The 22,858-nt window shown below is 40.8% G+C and overlaps 1 protein-coding gene across 2 annotated transcripts in view; it reads right to left on the bottom strand.

Moving 5' to 3' along the window:
* Positions 1-22,858, bottom strand: part of LOC149144169 (F-box/RNI-like superfamily protein) — a 334,943-nt gene that overhangs the window by 273,134 nt on the left and 38,951 nt on the right. The gene's annotated exons all lie outside the window — the stretch shown is intronic.

Here is a 22,858-nt window from a genome sequence, read left to right as displayed (position 1 = left end):
CAATTATCTAAAATTGGGTCGTGTATACCCTCAATGAAAGGTGAACATTTAATGTCACCATTGTAAATTACATGCTTGGACTTCATGTTGGCATTATGATTCAGGTTTGGCGCTATGGCACAGGTGTTGTACTTGATGGCAACTCACTCAAGTGGCAGATCTCTGTTCAGGCTCTCAAAATCATAGGAAATGAGATACCCGCAGGTGATCCTAAGAGAAGCTGCGGACCCGCAGGTACGCCGACCAAGAAGTGCGGACATATCCGCAGGTGCTCCATTCAGAAGGTGCGGACCCCAGTTCACTCACTCCAATGCAGAGAAGCGCGCACACGTGGGGTTTCTTATGTTTGGCCCTTGGTATTTGGCCCGTCGATCATGATCCTATGGTTTTGGTCCGTGGTATAGGATCTAAAGTATTGAACCCCGGTTTGGATCCCTTGTATTGGTTTTCGATGGTTTTGTCCCATGGTGTGAATAAGGGCTTGCCTATAAAAAGGAAAGGAGATCACTTGGTTAGACACTTGTGGAATTTGAATATCTTAAGATCTGAAATTTTGGGTAATTGGTTTAAAAAGCTAGATCTAAATTAAGGTGAAATCTGTAAAGTGTAAGGCTGATCTGTTCGTAGGTCGTGATCTCTTGGGCACGTGATCAAATCTGTGGATCTGACAATCTATGGTACATTGGAGGACTGTTAATTTTGGCTCTATTTGGAGCATAGTTTTAAAAACCGGCCACAAAAACCGGTAACCGGTCTAACCGGCCGGTTGGAGGCCTGGCCGGTCCGAACCAGCCTAACAAACCCGGTTTATTACCTTATGTGCCCAAAAACAGGGCCTAACCGGTCAAAACCGGCCGGTTTGTAGCAAACCGGCCGGTTCCGTCCTAAACCGGCCGGTTTATGGACAGCATTGTTTCTTATGTCTCCAACATATGGAAATGCTTGCAGGTGGTTTCTACTATGGGAAAACAAAGAGTAAAACCATCTCTTCTTCTTGCTAAAATAACTACTAGCTCCTTGAGAAAGGTGCCCACTTCTCAGAAGCTTGTGATCAGACCTAGATCAAGCTCACTTCAAGCCTCCACACCAATTGCAAATTCTCTGAAATGTTTGCAGTGAATCAAGATCAAACAATGGTTAATTTTTGCAAGGAACAACAGTACATTGTGGTGGATTGTCCTTGTTAGACATATTCAGTCCTTTCTAGAAACTAAACTGAAGCAAAATTCCGTGGCATCATTGAAGAAGAATTTGTGATCCTTGAAGTTTGAGGTACAATACTCCTGAGATCATTTAAAAATCATATTGAAATTGTACTTGTGGGTGAGGTCATGAAGTGCAACATTGATGAATCCTCTGGATGTTTTGACAAGCCCAAACTTGTGACCAAAAAGCTGCAGCAAATTCCCTTCAGATCTGTGATATAAATAGTTGGTCACTGTAGGACAAGTTCCTTGATCAGATTCACCTCTAGGAGTGAAGTAGAAGGGCATATGTATCAGCATTGATAATCAATATTGATTGATATCTTCAGGATACTTTCATCAGTAACATCTATGATTCCAGCAATGGTCTGAGTCTAAACATCAAGCTAATTTTCTATCTATGATCCTTGGCTGGTAGTTAACATGACTAAGTATGCAAAGTTTCTAATATTGCAAGGGTTTGTGTATTAACCTTCATTGATGCCATATTACTGTGCCAGCCATTTATGGATGTTAGCTAAGATGATCACAGTGACATGTATTATTGAGTTTATTGGCAAGCTTGTTAAGACAGAATATGCTCGTTAGATTCTAATGATGATGTTGAATTGATGGGCTAGTTGTTACACTGCTTGATGTTATTAATGAGTAGAAGTTTCTTATTGTTGAATACCTAATCACTGTCAAGAATCTACTAGGGTTTTCATATGTTGATCAGATTTGAAGTCTATGGCAATGGAAATATCATCTCATTGATCAAAGTTGCAAGATACGACTAAGACTGCTAAGCTGGGTTGATCGTGTGGTTGGACAAAGTGCAGCTGAGGCCTGCAACTAAGTTTTGACAGTGACATACAATTGTTGGGAAAAGACAGAGTTTGTTGATGGTCTGTATCAGTCTCCAGTGTGTGTTTGTTTGGCTTAGTGCACATGATGATATGTACCTTCAGCAGAACTATTGAGGTGCTAGGGTTTCATGCTTGATGTTGTTGTAGCAGAGTTATAGTTGAGCTGTTGGTATATAAATGAGCAAACTTTGCATATTTTGTCTCTATTGGCTTGGAATCATGGTTTTACATCTTAAAAATAGTTTTGTTTCATTAAAAATTAATTATTTAATGTATTTTTTAAAAACCGGTTCGTTTAGACCAAACCAGTCCCGGTTAGACCGGTTCCGGTCGGTAAACCGGTTCATTAGGTGGACCGGTCCGATCACCGGTTCCGGTTTTAAAAACACTGATTTGGAGGTCCGCAGGCGATCCACAGCTCAGGTGCGGAGGTACGCAGGGAAGCAGAAGGTGCAGTGCGGAGGTACGCAGCGTGACAAAACGCGAAGTGCGGAGGTACGCAACGCGACAGAAGGAGCAGGTGCGGAGGTACGCAGCGCGACAGAAGGTACAGTTGCGGAGGTGCGCTGTCGGGCAGAAAGTGCAGGTGCAATCTGGGCAGAGGTACGCAGTCAGCAGAAGGGCTAAGTGCGGAGGTACGTAGCGCGACAGAAGGTGCAGTTGCGGAGGTGCGTTGTCGGACAGACAGTGCAGGTGCGGATCTGGGCAGAGGTATGCAGTCAACAGAAGGGCTAAGTGCGGAGGTACGAAGAGCACAAGAAGGATCAGTGCGGATCAGCGCAAACTAGGCACGGAAGAACTGCGGATATCCGCAAGCTATTATTAGTAAAGTTGTGGACCCCTTTTGAAATAATTATTGACTGCCTTTAATCTATTGCTGCAGAGTTCTGAGTTTAGATTACTGGTATTACTTTTCTGTTTACAGCATTCTGAGAAGTTGGGTGATTCATTGGTTGATCGTATAAGGAGATTGGTTGATTCACATGTACTTGATGATTATTTGATCTTCTTGGATCCAGTCTGAAAATTAATGAAACGTGGTCCTTAAAGAAGTAGAAGAGCTAAGGGGGTTGTAGCTCCCTTCCAAGAGAGACTGGAAAACGAGAGAGGGTTGTAGCTCTCTGCAGGTTGCAGCCTGCGTACTGGTAAAGGGCTGCACCAGTACAAAATCATTGTAAAAGAAGTTTCTAATTGAAAGAAGATAGAGACATATTGCAGCAGGTGGTTTTCACCCACATTGGGTTTCCACCTTATATCTGGTGTTCTTTGGTGTGATTATCTGTTTTTCGTTCTTGCTCGTTATTATATGGTACTGACATACAAACTAATGATCAATATCTGAAGAATAAATTAAAGTATAAATCTGGAAGATTTATTGAAAAGAATTTGATAATACTGATTCACCCCCCCCTCTCAGTATTATTTTCAACAATTGGTATCAAAGCAGGTCCTTCTGAAGAAGCTTGATCGCTTGAAAGAAGATCTATCATCATGAGCAACTACGAGAGGGAAGCATCAATTAGGCCACCGATTTTTGATGGGACAAACTTTGTATATTGGAAGGTAAGAGTTACTGCCTATCTTCAATCTCTGGGTACAAAAGTCTGGGATATCATAGATACAAGGTATACTTTTCCTTCAGCAACTCCTACAGATCCGGATGAGAAGAAGAAATATGAAACAAATGCAAAGGCAGGCAATACTCTATTAGGATGTCTATCTCAATTAGAATTTGTCAAAGTTATGCAGTATAAATCCGCAAAAGAAATATGGGACAAGATTGTTCTAAGCTATGAAGGAGATGATCAGGGAAAACGAGCCAAACTTCAAACCCTCAGAATTCAGTAAGAAAATCTCAGAATGTACAATGATGAAAGTGTGGCTAACTATTTCCTTCGTGTAGATGAGATTGTTAATTGTATGAAAAATTTGGGTGAAGAAATAAAAGAGGTTGTTGTGGTTGAAAAGGTTCTAAGATCTTTGTCCCCTAGGTTTGAATCTAAAGTTTCTGCAATAGAAGAAAAGGAGAATCTACGAAACCTTACCATGTCACAGCTGCACGGAATTCTGACTGCTTATGAAATGAGGAAAGGAGGACCATCAAACAGGAGAGAAGTTGCCTTCAAGGCTTCCGGCAAAGGAGATTACTATGAGTCAGGACACGTGTCAGAAGAAGAAGAAGAATCAAATTTTGTCAAAAACCTTCAACAGGGTGCTGGCCGATTCCGAAGTAAGTTACCCTTCAAATGCTTTGCTTGTGGAAGAGTCGGTCACTATGCTACCAAATGTCCTCATAAGGATAAGATTGACAAGGGGAAGGAACCTGTTAGATGGAACAAGAAACAGAATGCAAATAAGAAAAGCTATTACACTCATGAAGATAGTGATGGACTTTCAAATAGTGACTAAGATGAACGAGGTAATAATTATAAACTTTTAATGGCTTTTGAAGATGATGATTACATAGATGCTATAGATGAAGAAGGTATTTATGAAGAGATTTCTAATCTCAAAATTTTCTTAGAAGAGAAAAATGTGATTATTGATTCTCTGCAATGTCAACTGGCTGAAAAAAAACATCTTGAAAAATTGGAATGTGAAATTGTTGGTATTAGAAAAGAGATTGAGAAAACAAAAGCTCTTAATCTTAAATTTGTTAAAGGGTCTGAAACTCTGGATGAGATTATCAATGTGCAGCGTTCTCCACTAATCAAGACAGGGCTGGGATATAATGGAGAAGCATCTCAAGCATCCACCTCCAAAATTTATCTTGATCCAGCAAGGAGGAGCGAGCAAAGGCCTAATAGAAATCATCAGGTAAATCAGGGACAGTTTACCTCAAGAACGAACAAAGACTATCAAGAAAATCGGGGCAAGCTACTTTAAGGACAAACAGAAGCTACAACCAGCCACAGGTAAAATCTTCCCAATTTGCCTCAAGAATGGATGTCAGTAGAAACTACAATCGCTTGGATAATAGATTTGATAATCGCAGAAGTTTCTTCAATGGCCAATGTTTCTCTTGCCATAACTTTGGTCACAAAGCAGCTCAATGTGTTGCCTATAAGACAATCATGACTAGAGAAGCTCAAAAACAAAGAAGCATGTCTGGAATATCGAAGAGGACCTAGTAACAACTTTTCCGCCCTTGAAAGTGAAATTGAATGTTCTATTTGTAATAACTTCGGTCATGAAGAGTCTGAATGCAGGAGCAGGTTTCGGAAGACAACTCAGAAGGAACAAACCTCAAATGCCAGAACATGGAGAATGAAGGAACCACAACCAGAAAGATGTGGGATAGCTTTTTATGCAGAAGGACAGGAAAATCAATGGTACATCGACAGCGGATGTTGGAAGCATATGACAGGTGATAAAGAAAAACTTGAATCATATAGTGTTTTAGAAAAGGGAAAGAAAGTCTCTTTTGGAAATGATACCCCTGCAGTCATAAAAGGAAAAGGCACTGCTCAGTTGAAAGAAAAGGTCAAAGCTGGAAATGTTTTGTATGTTGATGGCTTGAAGCATAATCTTCTGAGTGTCAGTCAGATGTGCGATCAAGGAACCGAGGTAATATTTTGATCAAATGAATGTAGTGTTCGTGCTCTTGATACAGGAAAAACAGTGATCAAAGGCAGAAGAACTCCAAATAACTTATACATATTTGAAGAAGGACAACAACAATGCTATTTGAGCAAGGATGATGAACACTGGTTATGGCACCGGAGGTTGGGGCATCTAAGCTTTTCACAAATAAGGAAAGCATGCAAATACCAGGCAGTTCGTGGTCTTCCAGATATCAAAATTCCAGACAACACCATATGCAAATCATGTCAGTTTGGTAAGCAAACCAGAACCAACTTCCCTGAGAAGGAAGGTTCAGCCAGCAGGCCTCTTGAACTAGTCCATACAGATGTATGTGGTCCATTTAGGACAAGGTCACCTCGAGGAGAAGAATACTTTATATTATTCATTGACGACTTCTCCATGATGGTTTGGTTAGGACTTATGAAACACAAGGACGAAGCATTCGAAAAATGCAAATCTTTCAAGGCCTTGGCTGAAAATGAATCAGATCACAAAATTAAGTGCCTCAGGTCTGACAGAGGTGGGGAGTTTACCTCAAATGAATTTTTCGATTTCTGTGAAGAACATGGAATAAGAAGGGAATTCTCTACAGCTAGGACTCCTCAGCAAAATGGAGTGGTGGAAAGGATGAACAGAACGGTCCAACAAATGGCTCATGCTATGCTTGATGAGTCTGGAACTCCCGCAACCTTCTGGGGTGAAGCTGCATTTGCTGCGGTTGTTATTCTCAACAAAACAAATGTCCGAGTGAACAGCACTCAAACTCCTCATGAGCTCTGGTATGGTGAGACTCCTTCGGTAAAGCATTTCAAAATTTTTGGAAGCAAATGCTATATTAAGAATAATGATGAACAGCTTGGCAAACTTGAACCTAGAGCAGATGAAGGCATTCTCCTTGGTTATTCTCCCCACAGCAAAGCATATAAGTGTTACAATAAAAGACTTGGAAGAATTGTTGACAGCATTGATGGGGTGGTTGATGAGAAAGGAAACATTCCTAGGCAAGTAAATTATGAAAATATCGAAGAGGATGAAGACTACCCTCCAAATTAGACTGAAGATGAAGAAGAACCTCAAGAGGCACCAGAGGAACAGACAAGGATAGAAGAAAAGACTCCATCCAGGTATGTTCAAAAGAATCATCCAAAATCTCAAATCTTAGGGCAAAAGGAGGCAAGCGTACAAACAAAAAGAACAATTGCAGAAGCTTCAAGCTATTTGGCATTACTCTCCTCCACTGAACCACAAAATGTAAGAGAGGCATGCAAAGATGAGTGTTGGGTCAAGGCAATGGATGAAGAACTTGAGCAGATCGAAAAGAACAACACTTGGGAGTTGGTTCCTAGACCAAAAGATAAGAATGTCATAGGGACAAAATGGGTCTTCAAAAATAAGTTGAATGAAAATGGGGAAGTAATTAGAAACAAGGCCATACTTGTTTGTAAAGGGTATGCTCAACAAGAAGGAATAGACTTTGAAGAAACTTTTGCTCCTGTTGCAAGACTTGAGGCCATCCGAATGTTCCTTGCTCTCTCAAGCTTTCAGAAGTTTAAAGTATTTCAAATGGACGTGAGATCAGCCTTTCTGAATGGAGACTTAGAAGAAGTATTATACATTGAGCAACCAGATGGTTTCATTCTTGGGAATGATCCAAATCTTGTATGCAGACTGAAAAAGGCTCTCTATGGTCTTAAACAGGCTCCAAGGGCTTGGTACTACCGTTTGGACAAATATTTTCATCAACAAGGTTTTTCAAAAGGATCAGCAGATAGCAATCTTTATATAAAAATTGAAAATGACAAATTGCTAATACTTGTTGTGTATGTAGATGATATTATCTTTGGCAGCAATGAAGAAGCTATGAGTCAAAGCTTTGCCTTGGTGATGCAAAAAGAATTCGAAATGTCTTTGCTTGGAGAACTGACATATTTTCTTGGATTGCAAATCCAACAAAATGAAGATGGTATCTTTTTGTCTCAAACCAAGTATCTCAAGCAGATCTTGAAGAAATATGGCATGGAAGATGCAAAACCAGTATGTACCCCCATGGTTACAGGATGCAGCCTCAGTGCAAATGATGAATCAGCAGCAGTGCATCAGCCAACCTATAGATCTATGATTGGAAGTCTACTTTATTTGACAGGTACCCGACCAGACATCATGCATGCAGTGGGAATAGTTGGAAGATTTCAGGGAAATCCAAAGGAAACTCATCTTCAAGCAGTAAAGTGAATTTTCAAGTATCTTCAAGGAACTCAAAACTATGGCTTATGGTATCCTAGAGATACATATCTCACACTTCATGCTTATACAGATGCAAATTGCGCTGGAAGCGTGGATGACTGGAAAAGCACAAGTGGTGGTGCATTCTTTATGGGTTCCAGATTAGTATCTTGGTTCAGCAAGAAACAGAGTTCGATTGCTTTATCTACAGCTGAAGCGGAATATGTGGCTGCTGCATCTTGTTGTACTCAACTCCTGTGGATGATGCAGACCTTGCAAGATTTTCAAATCACTTGTACACCACCTATCTCCATTCTATGTGATAATACAAGTGCTATCAGCATTTCAAAGAACCCAGTCATGCATTCAAAGACCAAGCATATACCTATCAAATATCATTTTCTTCGGGAACAAGTGTTTGAACAAAAGGTCAAGTTGGAGTATGTTCCTTCTAAGGAACAAGTTGCTGATATACTCACCAAACCATTGCCCAGGGAGACTTTTGAATACCTCAGGCAAAAGCTGGGGGTTGTTGATGCATCATCTTGTTGTTGAATCTCATCTGTTTCAGAGATTGTTGGTTGTACGCGAGTTTCATATGAGGTATACGCATACATTTGCTGGTTTATGGATTGGTCGAAGATCGAATGGCACAGGTTCAGGGGGAGTATATATTCTTCTAATAATGCATTGTTGGCATTATGGTAGAAGATCTTGGAGGAAGTACAGAAGGAGAACATGGATGCTGATCTGAATATTGCTGCTAATATGTCTCTCTCTCTCTTGTCTATGGTGTTTGGTGGATTATGGTTCTTCTTGAAGAAAGTTTCTTTTGCAGATCTGGTTTATAGTCAGGGGGAGCGTGATCAGCAAAGCAGAGACTTCAGCATGTTCTCAGGGGGAGCATAACTCTTTGCCCTTGATGTCAAAGGGGGAGAATGACTTTGAGGATCTTGGGGTTGCCATCAAGTCCAAAGGGGGAGATTGTTGGCATTATGATTCAGGTTTGGCGCTATGGCACAGGTGTTGTACTTGATGGCAACTCACTCAAGTGGCAGATCTCTGTTCAAGCTCTCAAAATCATAGAAAATGAGATACCCGCAGGTGATCCTAAGAGAAGCTGTGGACCCGCAGGTACGCCGACCAAGAAGTGCGGACATATCCGCAGGTGCTCCGTTCAGAAGGTGCGGACCCAGTTCACTCACTCCAATGCAGAGAAGCGCGCACACGTGGGGTTTCTTATGTTTGGCCCTTGGTATTTAGCCCGTCGATCATGATCCTATGGTTTTGGTCTGTGGTATAGGATCTAAAGTATTGAACCCCGGTTTGGATCCCTTGTATTGGTTTTCGATGGTTTTGTCCCATGGTGTGAATAAGGGCTTGCCTATAAAAAGGAAAGGAGATCACTTGGCTAGACACTTGTGAAATTTGAATATCTTAAGATCTGAAATTTTGGGTAATCGGTTTAAAAAGCTAGATCTAAATCAAGGTGAAATCTGTAAAGTGTAAGGCTGATCTGTTGGTAGGTCGTGATCTCTTGGGCGCGTGATCAGATCTGTGGATCTGACAATCTGTGGTACATTGGAGGACTGTTAATTTTGGCTCTATTTGGAGGTCCGCAGGCGATCCACAGCTCAGGTGCGGAGGTACGCAGGGAAGCAGAAGGTGCAGTGCGGAGGTACGCAGCGTGACAAAATGCGAAGTGCGGAGGTACGCAGCGCGACAGAAGGAGCAAGTGCGGAGGTACGCAGCACGACAGAAGGAGCAGGTGCGGAGGTACGCAGCGCGACAGAAGGTACAGTTGCGGAGGTGCGCTGTCAGGCAGACAGTGCAGGTGCGATCTGGGCAGAGGTACGCAGTCAGCAGAAGGGCTAAGTGCGGAGGTACGCAGCGCGACAGAAGGTGCAGTTGCGGAGGTGCGCTGTCGGACAGACAGTGCAGGTGCGGATCTGGGCAGAGGTACGCAGTCAACAGAAGGGCTAAGTGCGGAGGTACGAAGAGCACAAGAAGGATCAGTGCGGATCGGCGCAGACTAGGCACGGAAGAACTGCGGATATCCGCAGGCTGTTATTAGTAAAGTTGCGGACCCCTTTTGAAATAATTATTGACTGCCTTTTATCTATTGCTGCAGAGTTCTGGGTTTAGATTACTGGTATTACTTTTCTGTTTACAGCATTCTGAGAAGTTGGGTGATTCATTGGTTGATTGTATAAGGAGATTGGTTGATTCACATGTACTTGATGATTATTTGATCTTCTTGGATCCAGTCTGAAAATTAATGAAACGTGGTCCTTAAAGAAGTAGAAGAGCTAAGGGGGTTGTAGCTCCCTTCCAGGAGAGACTGGAAAACGAGAGAGGGTTGTAGCTCTCTGCAGGTTGCAGCCTGCGTACTGGTAAAGGACTGCACCAGTACAAAATCATTGTAAAAGAAGTTTCTAATTGAAAGAAGATAGAGACATATTGCAACAGGTGGTTTTCACCCACATTGGGTTTCCACCTTATATCTGGTGTTCTTTGGTGTGATTATTTGTTTTTCGTTCTTGCTCATTATTATATGGTACTGACATACAAACTAATGATCAATATCTGAAGAATAAATTAAAGTATAAATCTGGAAGATTTATTGAAAAGAATTTGATAACACTGATTCACCCCCCCCCTCTCAGTATTATTTTCAACACTTCATGCATGGCAAAGACGTCTATAATTTTAATGAGAGGCAATGTTAATGTCTAGCATAACACAAGGCTTGGAAACCAAGTAAAAACGAGATACATTCATTGGCATTATCGCGATAATGATTCATGAATGTTGGATGATTGACATGTGAAAGTGGGTCTCTCTTTAGCTAGGGTTTTTGCAGGTAGTTAATAGTGAAGCTATTAGGTCAAAGTGACAAGGGCAAGGGTTGAGCTAGAGCGGTGTTTGGCAATAATGGAAGATCAAGAAGTGGATTAGTCAGTCGATCCAACAGAAGGACAACCAATCTCGACTACCCCAAGATTTGGCCAACCTAGCATTCTAGCAAAACTAAGACAAAGAGAGGTGTGAAATGGTCACTTTAGTTGGGGGAGAACACCCTGGCAATCTTAGGCGAATTGGCCCAAGGATTAGCCACTAGTGGTGACATATAAATGGATCCACAACCGAAGGCAAAGGTGAGAGGGGGCAGTAGAGTGCTCCTTGAGGGCATTAATGTTGTATTTGCTATCACAGCAACAGCATACGAAGGGGCCAACCTGGACAGTCTCAGACAGGCCTTCTCCAACCTTAACAGAGATGGAGTCGTTATGGGCAATTATGATGTAGATAGAATGTTTATTCCTCTGCAAGCATACTACAATGATTATAAAAACCATCTTTAGTATTCTCCAGGGCTTTCTGCCAAGAGACAGGAGATTGGGTTTATTGGAAAAAATCTAGACGTTAACCTACTGAAAAGCTCATCCACGATGGAAGCCGGGAGCCATGGACAACCCTAGATGCAAGGAGAGCATAAAACAAAAAGAAGAAAATGCATAAAAAAAACACCAGAGCCAATAAATCTAAATTTGTGTTTAAAACTAGATTAAAAGATGTTTTGGAGTTGGAAGAGAAGCCAGTTGTAGGAACATTTTTCGGAAAAAAAGATGTCTTGTGAATGCTTAAAGAATTGGACGGGGTTGAACTTTGAACCTATGGTAGGATATGAACATCGCATAACAACCCTGGCTAAGGGGTGGCTGCTGCAGGTTTTTAAGTTGGCAGAAGAGGTAGATAAGGTTCTAAAAAAAATATGGATGTGGGGCTCCCAAAATCTTTCAATGAGGAAATGGCAAGTCAACTTTGATGCCAGAATGACCCATATGGACATTCTACTAGCATGGGTCAAAATACTACAGCTATCATGGTAGGATATGCACATCGCATAACAACCCTGGCTAAGGGGTGGCTGCTGCAGGTTTTTAAGTTGGCAGAAGAGGTAGATAAGGTTCTAAAAAAAGATGGATGTGGGGCTCCCAAAATCTTTCAATGAGGAAATGGAAAGTCAACTTTGATGCCAGAATGACCCATATGGACATTCTACTAGCATGGGTCCAAATACTACAGTTATCACTAGTGTCATGGTCAAAGAATGTGTTTGAAGAAATAGGGAACTCCCTCATTACTCTTTACGAAGTTGATTTATTCTTCTGGGACACCAAGTACTTCAAGATGGAAAGAATACTAGTAGGTCTTGAAACCAGTAAAAAGTTGGCAAAGCATTGGTTATGAAGAAAAGTGATGACCATTTTCAATTAGCTCTTGATTATGAAGGCATACCTTTCAAATTTGGGTGATTTGATCCCTCTCAGCGCTTGACAGATCCAGGGGTTAAGATGGATCTAGGCTAGTTTAATTATTACAAATATATTAAGCCAACATTTAAAAATGATACATACTTTCTTCCATTACGCCTACACATCTCCCCTCTTTGTGCCATAACCTAATATTAATATAATATTATATACTATTAATATATTATATTAATATATTAATTAATATTAATATACTATTAATATTAATATTAATACACTATTAATATGATAATATATTATAGTTTATTACAATATTAAATTTTAATATAAACTTATATTAAATGCTATTAATATATACGCATATATACAAATAATAAGAAAATAGTCAATTAAAAAATAGTTTACAAATATTCCAAAGAGGACGATTAATATTAATATACTACACGTTAAATTAATTTTAAAGAAGTAGGCGTTACTTAATTTTAATAAATTAATTTTAAAGAAGTGTGTGTTTCTAGAAAAATCCAAACCATCCTAACCATGACTTTAGATGTGATTAGTAATTGACTTGGCTACAGAAAGATTGACTCATGCGGAATTGAAATGTGTTATAATCAAGATCAAATCTTAACGAACATTTAACCTCATATATATTGTAGGGCTACGTTTGAAAATTTTCATATACAATAACATGAACTCTAAAGATAAACAGACTTTTACTTTTGTTCACTTCATTTTATTGTTTATATTGCACAGAAATTTCCAGATACCATAAACAATTCTTTGTTAAGAAATTGATACTCTGAAATGGGGATAATTCTCTTCGTTCATTTCATTTTTTTATTTATATTGTATAGTTTATAAATTTGGCTGGAAGGGAATCATTGTCACATTCTAATTGCACTCCAACTGTTCGTTCCTTTCATTTTATTTTGTATTATTTATATATGACATAGATTTTAAATTTGACTAGAAGGGAAGGGGAGCCTTGTTGTAATTGCAATCGAAGAGATAATTAGTAGGGTATATTAATATTATAGTTTATTATACTATCAATATACCCTTATATTTATTTATGTATAGAGTAACCCCAAGAGACATGTCTGCCTATAAAATGACAGAAAGGGAAGAAATTCAAACATCATCAGAGCATTTGCTACACTAAAACAAAAGTGTGTTGTAACGAACAAAGTTTGTATATGCAATAATAATCTTCAGAATACGTCGAAGACAAAGACATCCATTGTAGGACAAGTAATGTATATTAAATAGTACATAAAATAATTGATGAGATGATTACAACGAGGGTGAGGGCCTGCTTATATACCCTAGGCAGGTACCTCTTCACCAATGGTTATGTCCTTAGAGACATACCTTTTCATTAACTAGTTACTAATTAATCAATATTTATTATTATTATTGTTTTACATTATTTGTATTATTTTATATATATTTTTATTCATAACATTGCCTTCTTCTTCAAAAAGCTTTGTCCCCAAAGTTTACTGATGAAAGGTTTGATCTATTTTCCCGATTCGAATGTCTTTTCATCTCTGAACTTTCATCTTCGTTGATATAACGATATGATGCTCTGAGTGATATACAAAATTGTCAGACTGAGAATGGATCGGACCATCCTAGATTAACCTTCTATGGAATCTTCCAATCACTGGAATTTTGTAATGAATTGTTATCATAGGACTGGATTCTACAAACTTCAGTATTTTGTGGAACATAAATCAGTTGTTTTCGTTCTAAATGGCTCAAATATATAGACTGACTTAGTTGTCTGCTCTTATGGTTCGGATATTGATAAGGAGTTCTGTTGATTGGATTTCCCCTTATCATGTGTGTGGTAATTGTTGAGAAATCCAGGGCAATGGTATTAGAAGATTTCTCTATAATGATAACCGCTTGTGAATGCATTTTACTTCTTTGGATTAGGATCTTCTATTTAGTTAGATTATTATAGTGTTCTTCTTCATCACACAGCTACCAAAGCATAAACAATAATGAGAAAAGAGATACAAAATGTAGGCGATCAGCTAGGACCAAAACCTCTTCACCTTGAGAGGAAAACACAAATGAATTCTTCTTCTTATAGAGACTTCAATTGACGAATACCAATACCAAGACCCTTGACCTATTTGCCTCTCCAAGACCAAGTCACGAGACCTTCTTCTCCTTCTTGCCTAAGTCAACACAAGTCAACCTATCGTCTTGCACTGCACTTCTCAGCGACCCTGAAATTTCAAACTATTTCCACATACCTGCAATTCGTACCTTTGCAATTTTGCACATGGGAGGAGGAATATAGAGTTTGGAGATACTTTCCTTCCTTCACTATACTTGGAGACTTCTTTAGGTGAACTTGGCTTGTAAAGAAGCTGACTTGGAAACCTTTTGATGACTGCTACAAGGACTAATATGAAACCACTGCAAAAACCCTAGTTTTTGCCACACGTGCGAGAAGTTGAGCCCAAAAACAATCCCACAAAACTTCGCTTTCCCTTTCCTTCCCTTCATTGATTGTGAGGTTGCTTCTTCTTGTGATTTGTGCTCCCTTTTCTTGTCTTGGATGCTTGACCAAAATTTGTCCTCAAATGAAAGCCGAGTTGCCTATATATAGTGGTTTGTCCATGGGATATAGGTCGACTTGTCCTAGTGCCTAGGCCAATTTGTCTTTTCTGGAATCATCGTATTCGTTCTAGTAGGTCGACTTCAAGGGGTCTCTTGTGATAAGGTCTTGAAGAGTTTGACTTCTCTTTTACAATTTGCCCAAATGGGTCTTCATTCCCTGACATTGACTCAATAGCCATTATGACTTGATGACCAAACCTAATAGCTCTCATTGGGAGCTTCTACTAAAAATAAAATTCCTTGAGCATGGAACCCATGACTCAAGCATTACAAAATACTTTTATTTTTCTTCTTTTCATCAATCACATAAAATCATAATTACACATGTCATTATGAAGACCGAACCTAGTTACACTTTTCAACACTCCCTCTTAACTAGGGAAGTATTCACATACAAGGTACTTGGACATTCTGAATTTGAAGAATTCTCATAAGAAGAGTCGGATAGGTAACCCATTTGTATAGCATCATATCATCCAGCATTGTCACATAGCAAGGCCTTGACTAACACCTCTATCTCTCCACAAGATGAGAGCTCAATGTTGGCAAGACCAATGATGTATAAACAACCCCATCATTGTCTCTCTCGGAACATACCCTACCGGGGTTCTCAAAGTGTGTTCTACAAGGACTATTCTTATCTTGGATTCCTAGTCCTCAAAGAATATCAGTCTTCTATGACAACTCTTATCTTGGATGCCCTAGCTCATCCTCAAAGAGTATTGGATGCCAGATGTTTACCCAATCCTCCATCTTGTCTTCCCAAGTGAAGATAAGAATGATGTGTCTATCTCTCCCTCAATTTAGGGAGCACATATCCATTCCACTGAAGGAATGTACCCAAGCTCCCTCTTAACCAGGGACTTGACCAAGCTCGCTCTTGACTAGGGACTTGCAGTTGTTTTTCCACGACCTTGGTGTCTGGGATAGAATCTTAAATCACTGACGCTACCAAACCAAGAATCACAACAAAACTAATTGGCACAGTGGAATATAAACAACAGTAAATCTACTAGTGCAGTAAATTTACAAATTTCAACCCAACTTCGTTATATTAATCAAACTGAATAATACAATAGTCTAGGGCTCCCGTACCAGGGATAATGGCCCTCATACATCCACTAGTACAAGAATACAAAACTGGGGCTTGGTGTCAATCCATCGACAACCAATCTGCCCTCAACAAGATACTCTGACCATCTGCCTATTGCATGCTCTCTCAGCTCCTCTCGGTCATACCCTGTACCTGCCCAGTCCTTCGGCTCCCAATCTGCAACTCCTACCTTTATTAATGCTCCAAGTCCATTTGGCCATTGAACCTCGACTATCCAATCTGCTCACTAGTTGTGCCTTAGTCCATCAAGGTCACAACACATCAAGACTCCTGTCGAGTTGTTCACAACTTTGTTTGTGAACAACTCTCAATCTGCCACTGTTGCTCCTCAGTTACTCAGGGACTTCAGCCCACTATGGTCTTCCTACACTGCTCCAATGAAGACTAACATAGGGCACAAAAGGTTGCCACCTATCACTACAAGATGTCCATCTCCCACAATGAACACGGGCTAGGAGGAATTTCCATTGTCTGCTGTAGATGTCCATCTCCACACACAAGTCTAGGGTTGCTCAACTACTCCTCTGACTAATCAAACCTTTGAGCTCAACTTCTGCCACTATAGAAACCACTTAAGTCCATGAAGATGATGCACACCGGGCTCCAACTTGGGCACTATCACACTGTCCTCCAGTAGACCATAAATGCCCAATCCACGTCCACACTTGGTCCACTCTCTCGCTGCCCTCCAACAAACCACAAGTGACCAAACCTGTTGTAGCATCTGCTCCTAGTTAGAGCATTCAACACCTATGAATCCCTTCTTCTTGGCTACCAATAGAATCCATCAAATATGCCTCTCCAAGGACACCATCCACTTGCAAGTCACATCAACTCAAGAGGACTAGCATACCTCTGCTCTACAACCTCTTGTTGCTCCTGTTGACACATACATCCAATTGTTGTTGTGACTGCACATAGGATGATCCAACTATGTCCTGTTCTAGGACCCATCCACTAGCAATCAACCATCACCAAGGAGTCATCTACAACAAACCGTTGTTGGCTCCTTGCCCTCGGGATCTATGCATTCACAAGACTAGTTAGGGAACACAACAGCAACCCCAAACCACTATCCAAACACTATGTTTCCCTTCTAGAATTGTTGCCCTTCAAGCCCTTACTTGACACTATTATAGGCATTGGCCTACTACACAAGGCACCCTACAACAATCTGCCTGCTACAGCAAGGAGAGTGAGTCTCCTTTCCAAGGGTTACACCCCCTATTCTGCACTGACTTCTTTAGAGGCTGCAACTAGGTTAGAGACCCTCACTAGGCCTCTCGGCCCTCTTAACAGACCTCCACACACAATTGTACCTCCAGTTATCCCTGCAGCCTGGAATAGAGTACAAACATACCACAATTATGCACAAAATCAGTACCAAACATACCTCTGAACCAAGAGCCTAATCTAGCAACGAAGACACACCCAATCATAAGAGAAAAGTTGCCCACACAGTCCTTCTAGCCCTCACTTCAGCTGCCTTAGGTCTGCGGCTTTTTCTCATAATCAATCTGCACCCAACTCAGAGAAAATACCCCTCAAGATGCTCGTCCTCCTTCTGCCCTAGCAACCTCAGACTTTGTTGCCAATTTCATAACTAATCTTGACGTTGAATGCACTTAAGGATATGTGGAATGACCTCCAAGGTCACTCCTTTTTATAGCCTCCATGTGGGTGTGACATTATCCCTTAAGGGCACTTCTAACACGCTAGCCAACTTGTCCTAGTAGGCCTCACAACCACACATTAACTTCAAAAATTCATAACTCAAGATTGACAACTCGGATTTTCATGACTTTCGATGCGTTGGATTCGTCTCGACATCCTCTATCATCTCCATCCATCACATGTCAAAGTCTCGTCATGGTTTCGGCCCAAACATCGACAGGTGCAAAACCCCAAGCTTGGATTTCAAGCACACAAGGCAACTTGTGGAGCTCCTTCTTCCAAACCCTCGATCCTCAAGGCTTGGAGTACCTCCAGGCTCCCAAGCTACAAAAATCAACACTCCCTCTTAGCAAGGGAGGTACTTCCAAGACTAGGAAGTAACCATCAACAACATCGGTGACACTAGCCCATCTGGCACCATCACTGCAACATACCCAGTGTAATGAACCCAGTAATCTCAATAGTGCCTCTACCTCATCACATTTGAACCTGAAGATCCCAAACCTCCATAGGGTTGCTTCCTATGAGGCTAGACTCCCTCTAAACCTACATGATCACCACTGGCTCAGTCCTACGAGCACTCATCCTCCTAGATCAAATACCACTCATGCAAATCCTTCCAGTCTCAAATTTGCAACATCATAATCCAACGAAGACTCTAGCCTACCAATCTGGAGTCCATCACATGAAGCAATCTCGATCAAACCAATCTCTTCCATGCCAAAGCAATCCTCAAGTTGTCCTAACAATCCATGGCAAATCAACGAAATTCCATGATCAGCACTCTGCCCTACAACAAATTGTTGTTCACCAGGCTCTCCACCAATCCACCAAAACTCCCAGCGAATCTCGCTGCCAAGCCAGTCAAGACCACATCTCCATGTCTTCAGTTGAACCCTCTGCTCCATGATCTAGACCACAACTCCCTCTGAGTTGCTTCATTGTGCACAACAAAATATAAACAGCAGTAAATCTACTAGTGCACAAAATATAAACAACTTTTTACAATTTTCAACCCAACTTCGTTATGTTAATCAAACTGAATAATACAACAGTCTAGGACTCTCGTACCGAGGGTAATGGCCCTCATACATCCCTTAGTACAAGAATACAAAATTGGGGCTTGGTGTCAATCCATCGACAACCAATCTGCCCTCAACAAGATACTCTAACCATCTGGTTGTCACATGCTCTCTTAGCTCCTCTCGATCGTACCATGTACCTGCCTGTTCCTTTGCCTCCTGATCTGCAGCTCCTGCCTCTATCAATGCTCCATGTCCATCTGGCCACTGAACCTCGACTATCCAATCTGCTGTCGAATTGTTCACAACTCCATTTGTGAACAAATCTCAATCTTCCCACTAGTTGTGCCTTAGTCCATCAAGGTCACAACACATCGAGACTCTTGTCGAGTTGTTCTCAATCTGCCCACTGTTGCTCCTCAGCTACTCAAGGACTTCAACCCACTATGGTCTTCCTACACTGCTCCAATGAAGACTAACATAGGGCACAAAGGGTTGCCACCTATCACTACAAGATGTCAATCTCCCACAGTGAACACGGGCTAGGAGGACTACCCATCATCTGTTGTAGATGTCCTTCTCCACACACAAGTCTAGGGCAGCTCAACTGCTCCTCTGGCTGATCAAACGTTGAGCTCAACTTCTGCCACTATAGAAACCACCTAAGTCCATGAAGATGGTGCACACTGGGCTCCAACTTGGGCACTATCACACTGTGCTCCAACAAACCATAAATGCCCAATCCACGTCCACACTTGGTCCACTCTCACGCTACCCTCCAACAGACCACAAGGGACCAAACCTGTTGTAGCATTTGTTCCTAGTTGGGACACTCAACACTTATGAAGCCCTTCTTGGCTGCCAACAAACTCCATCAAATATGCCTCTCTAAGGACACCATCCACTTACAAGTCACATCAACTCAAGAGGACTAGCATACCTCTGCTCTGCAACCTCATGCTGCTCCTCTTGACACATACATGCGACTGTTGATGTGACTGTACATAGGATGATTCAACTTTGTCCTCTTCTAGGACCCATCCACTAGCAATCAGCCATCACTAAGGAGTCATCTACAACAAACCGTTGTTGGCTCCTTGCCCTTAGGATCTATGCATTCACAAGACTAGTTAGGGCACACAACAGCAACCCAAACCACTGCCCAAACACTGTGTTGCCCTTCTAGACTTGTTGCCCTTCAAGCCCTTACTTGACACCGTTATAGGCCTTGGCATACTACACAAGGCACCCTACAGCAGTCTGCCTTCTACAACAAGGAGAGTGAGTCTGCTTTCCAACTTACACCCTCTATTCTACACTGACTTCTTTAGAGGCTACAACTAGGTTAAAGACCCTCACTAGGCCTCTCAGCCCTCTTAACAGACCTCCACACATAGTTGTAACTCCAGTTATCCCTGCGGCCCAGAACAAAGTACAAACATACCACAATTATGCACAAAATTAGTCCCAAACATACCTCTGAACCAATGGCATGATCTGGCAAGGAAAACACACCCAATAATAAGAGAAAAGTTGCCCACACAGTCCTTCTAGCCCTCACTTCGGCTGCCTTAGGTCTACGGCTTTTTCTAACTATGAATCTGCACCTAACTCGGAGAAAATACCCCTCAAGATGCTCGTCCTCTTTCTGCCCTAACTACCTCAAACTTCACTACCAATTTCAGAGCTAATCTTGACATTGAATGCACTTAGGATATGTGAAATGACCTCCAACGACACTCCTTTTTATAGCCTCCATATGGGTGTGACATTATCCCTTAAGGGCACTTCTAACATGTTGGCCAACTTGTCCTAGTAGGCCTCACAACCACACATTAACTTCAAAAATTCATAACTCAAGATTGACAATTCGGATTTTTATGATTCTCGATGCGTTGGATTCGTCTTGACATCCTCTATCATCTCCCTCCATCACATGTCAAAGTCTCATCACGGTTTTGGCCCATACAACGATGAGTGCAAAACCCCAATCTTGGATTTCAAGCCCACAAGGCCACTTGAGGAGCTCCTTCCTCCAAACCCTCGATCCTCAAGGCTTGGAGTACCTCCCAAGCTACAAAAATCAACACTTACTTCCAACAGCTCTTCAGGTGGAGATCATGGGACAACTATGTGCTTGTAGAACTCTTTTCTTTGATGTCATGAATTTCTTCTTTGTAGAGTCTACATCTTTTGGGACTTCTACATAGGGCACAGACCATCCATCACTTTCATTCATGAGTTAGTCATGTCGTCATTCCTTTCATCGGAAAGTGATACATCAGTTCATATATGGCCTTCCTTCATGCCATGTTGCCTTCTTCATGCCATATTTCCTTAAGGATCTTTCATCTAGCTACATGGTCATCAATGGTGGAAGACATTCATAGCTCTTCCCTTGGCAGCCCTGCATAAGCCCATCTAGATATTATTCAAAAATAAGAAATGAACATTAAATCAAAATTACCTTTGTGATGGTCTTTCATCATGACATCTTTTAATTTGCATCAGCATCCTGCATACATATTGACACATCTCCAAAAGATATATATTGTCAAGGGTCTCTTTCTTTTTCAGACTTCATCAGAGTCTTCATATCTTTCATGGAGATATCCTAGTCAAATATTTCAGTCCTTGGATGTTGATTGCCTTCTTCATAGTTGCATATTTCATGATCTCTTCCCTTCTTTCTTCACACATTTTTCTTCCTAGGAACTTTCAATCAGAGTTCCTCCAATTTTGTCAACCACTTCATATTTCATATGAGGACATATTATGTTGATTTCATCTAGACAATGTGTGACCCATGCCTTCCTGTATCCTATCAAAGGAGGAGATCCTTTCTTTTGATCATGCTCTTGAGATAGAGCATTTATCCATGTTACCTGCAACCATGTGACATGACTCTAGTTTATCAAATGCAAGCATACATACCTCGTTTTCTTTTATGTCATCTTAGATTATCTTTAGCAGCTTCCTTAATTGAAATATCTTCCACTCCTTGATCTGCTTTACTTCTTTTGACATCATACCATCCTTCCATGAATTCCCACAAGTTGGAATTCTTGATGAAACCCTTGAAGATTCCAATAATGGATCTTGCGTATCCTCATCCAGCAAATGTTTATGCTTGACTGATGTATGATGAGCTTTGTACTAGATGACCTTTTCCTTTTCCATAAGTACCACTTATGTTTCTCATGAGGTTACTAAGAGCAATATCCTTTCATAGGTGACTGTCATAGACTTTTATTTCAGCTATCTTTCATGCTCTTCTATGATGATGTCGCAAGCTCTTGCTTTCAATCGTATGCTTCTATGATGCCATCTCCTATCATGCTTCTAATGATTCCTAACATGATAGTTATACTCTATAATTAGAAAATAGAAACTTGAGAAGAACTAGGTGAAGAAAACTTATCTCAATAATAGTAGAGATATTTTTTTTTACTTCCTCCTCCTTGAATTTCTTCTTTTCAGCTTCTTCCTCTTCTTTAGTGACATGGGCTTCTTCCCTTCTTTGTTTGTTGTTGTCCTTCTTGAACTTAGGGCAGTCTCTCTTGTAGTGCCCATATCCTTGACATCCATAGCATTGGATCTAAGACATATTGATCTTCTTCTTTTTCTAAGGAGCAAACTTGCCAAATATCCCTTTGCTTCTTGACATGACAACAAATGTTGACATGGCTCATTTGATCTTGTATCACTATTTGCCTTCAACTTGTTTTCTTCACTCTTGCATAGTGACCAGAAATTATTGAATGGGATAGCTTTCTCTTCTTCATAGGCCTTTAACACAAGGTTTCCTTGTTCATCAATCAAAGCATTTAGAACAACAGTAATCATTTCTTTATCGGATATCATCTCTTCTAGATCTTGAAGTTGATTCCTTATTAGAGATGCTTTTGTGAGACATGTAGATATCCCTTCATCTTTTGATACCTTCAATTTGTATATATCAGATCTAAGTGATATGATCTTTCTTATCGCACTTTGAGAGAATAGTTCTACCAGCTTATCATATATCCCTTTTGATGTCTCCGGCTCTATTACATAGGGAATGAGGGGATTTGACCGACTCCATAAGAATCTTTTGAGCCCTTAGATCCTTTACCATGTATTCAGATAGTGCTTGTCCTTCAGATGGTTTGGAAACTTTTCCATTGACATGATCAATAAATTCATTTTCTTCGAGGACTATGTCTATCCTCCTTTTCCATGCAAGAAAGTTTGATGACCCAACCAACTTGGTGATCTCCTTTCAAAATGA

The sequence above is a fragment of the Pinus tabuliformis genome, chromosome X, assembly GCF_031772625.1.
Source record: "Pinus tabuliformis cultivar Carrire ecotype Pingquan chromosome X, CPIR1, whole genome shotgun sequence".
Lineage (NCBI taxonomy): Eukaryota > Viridiplantae > Streptophyta > Pinopsida > Pinales > Pinaceae > Pinus > Pinus tabuliformis.
The sequence above is the reverse complement of the archived record's forward strand: the minus strand, read 5'-3'. Positions and strand labels throughout refer to the sequence as shown.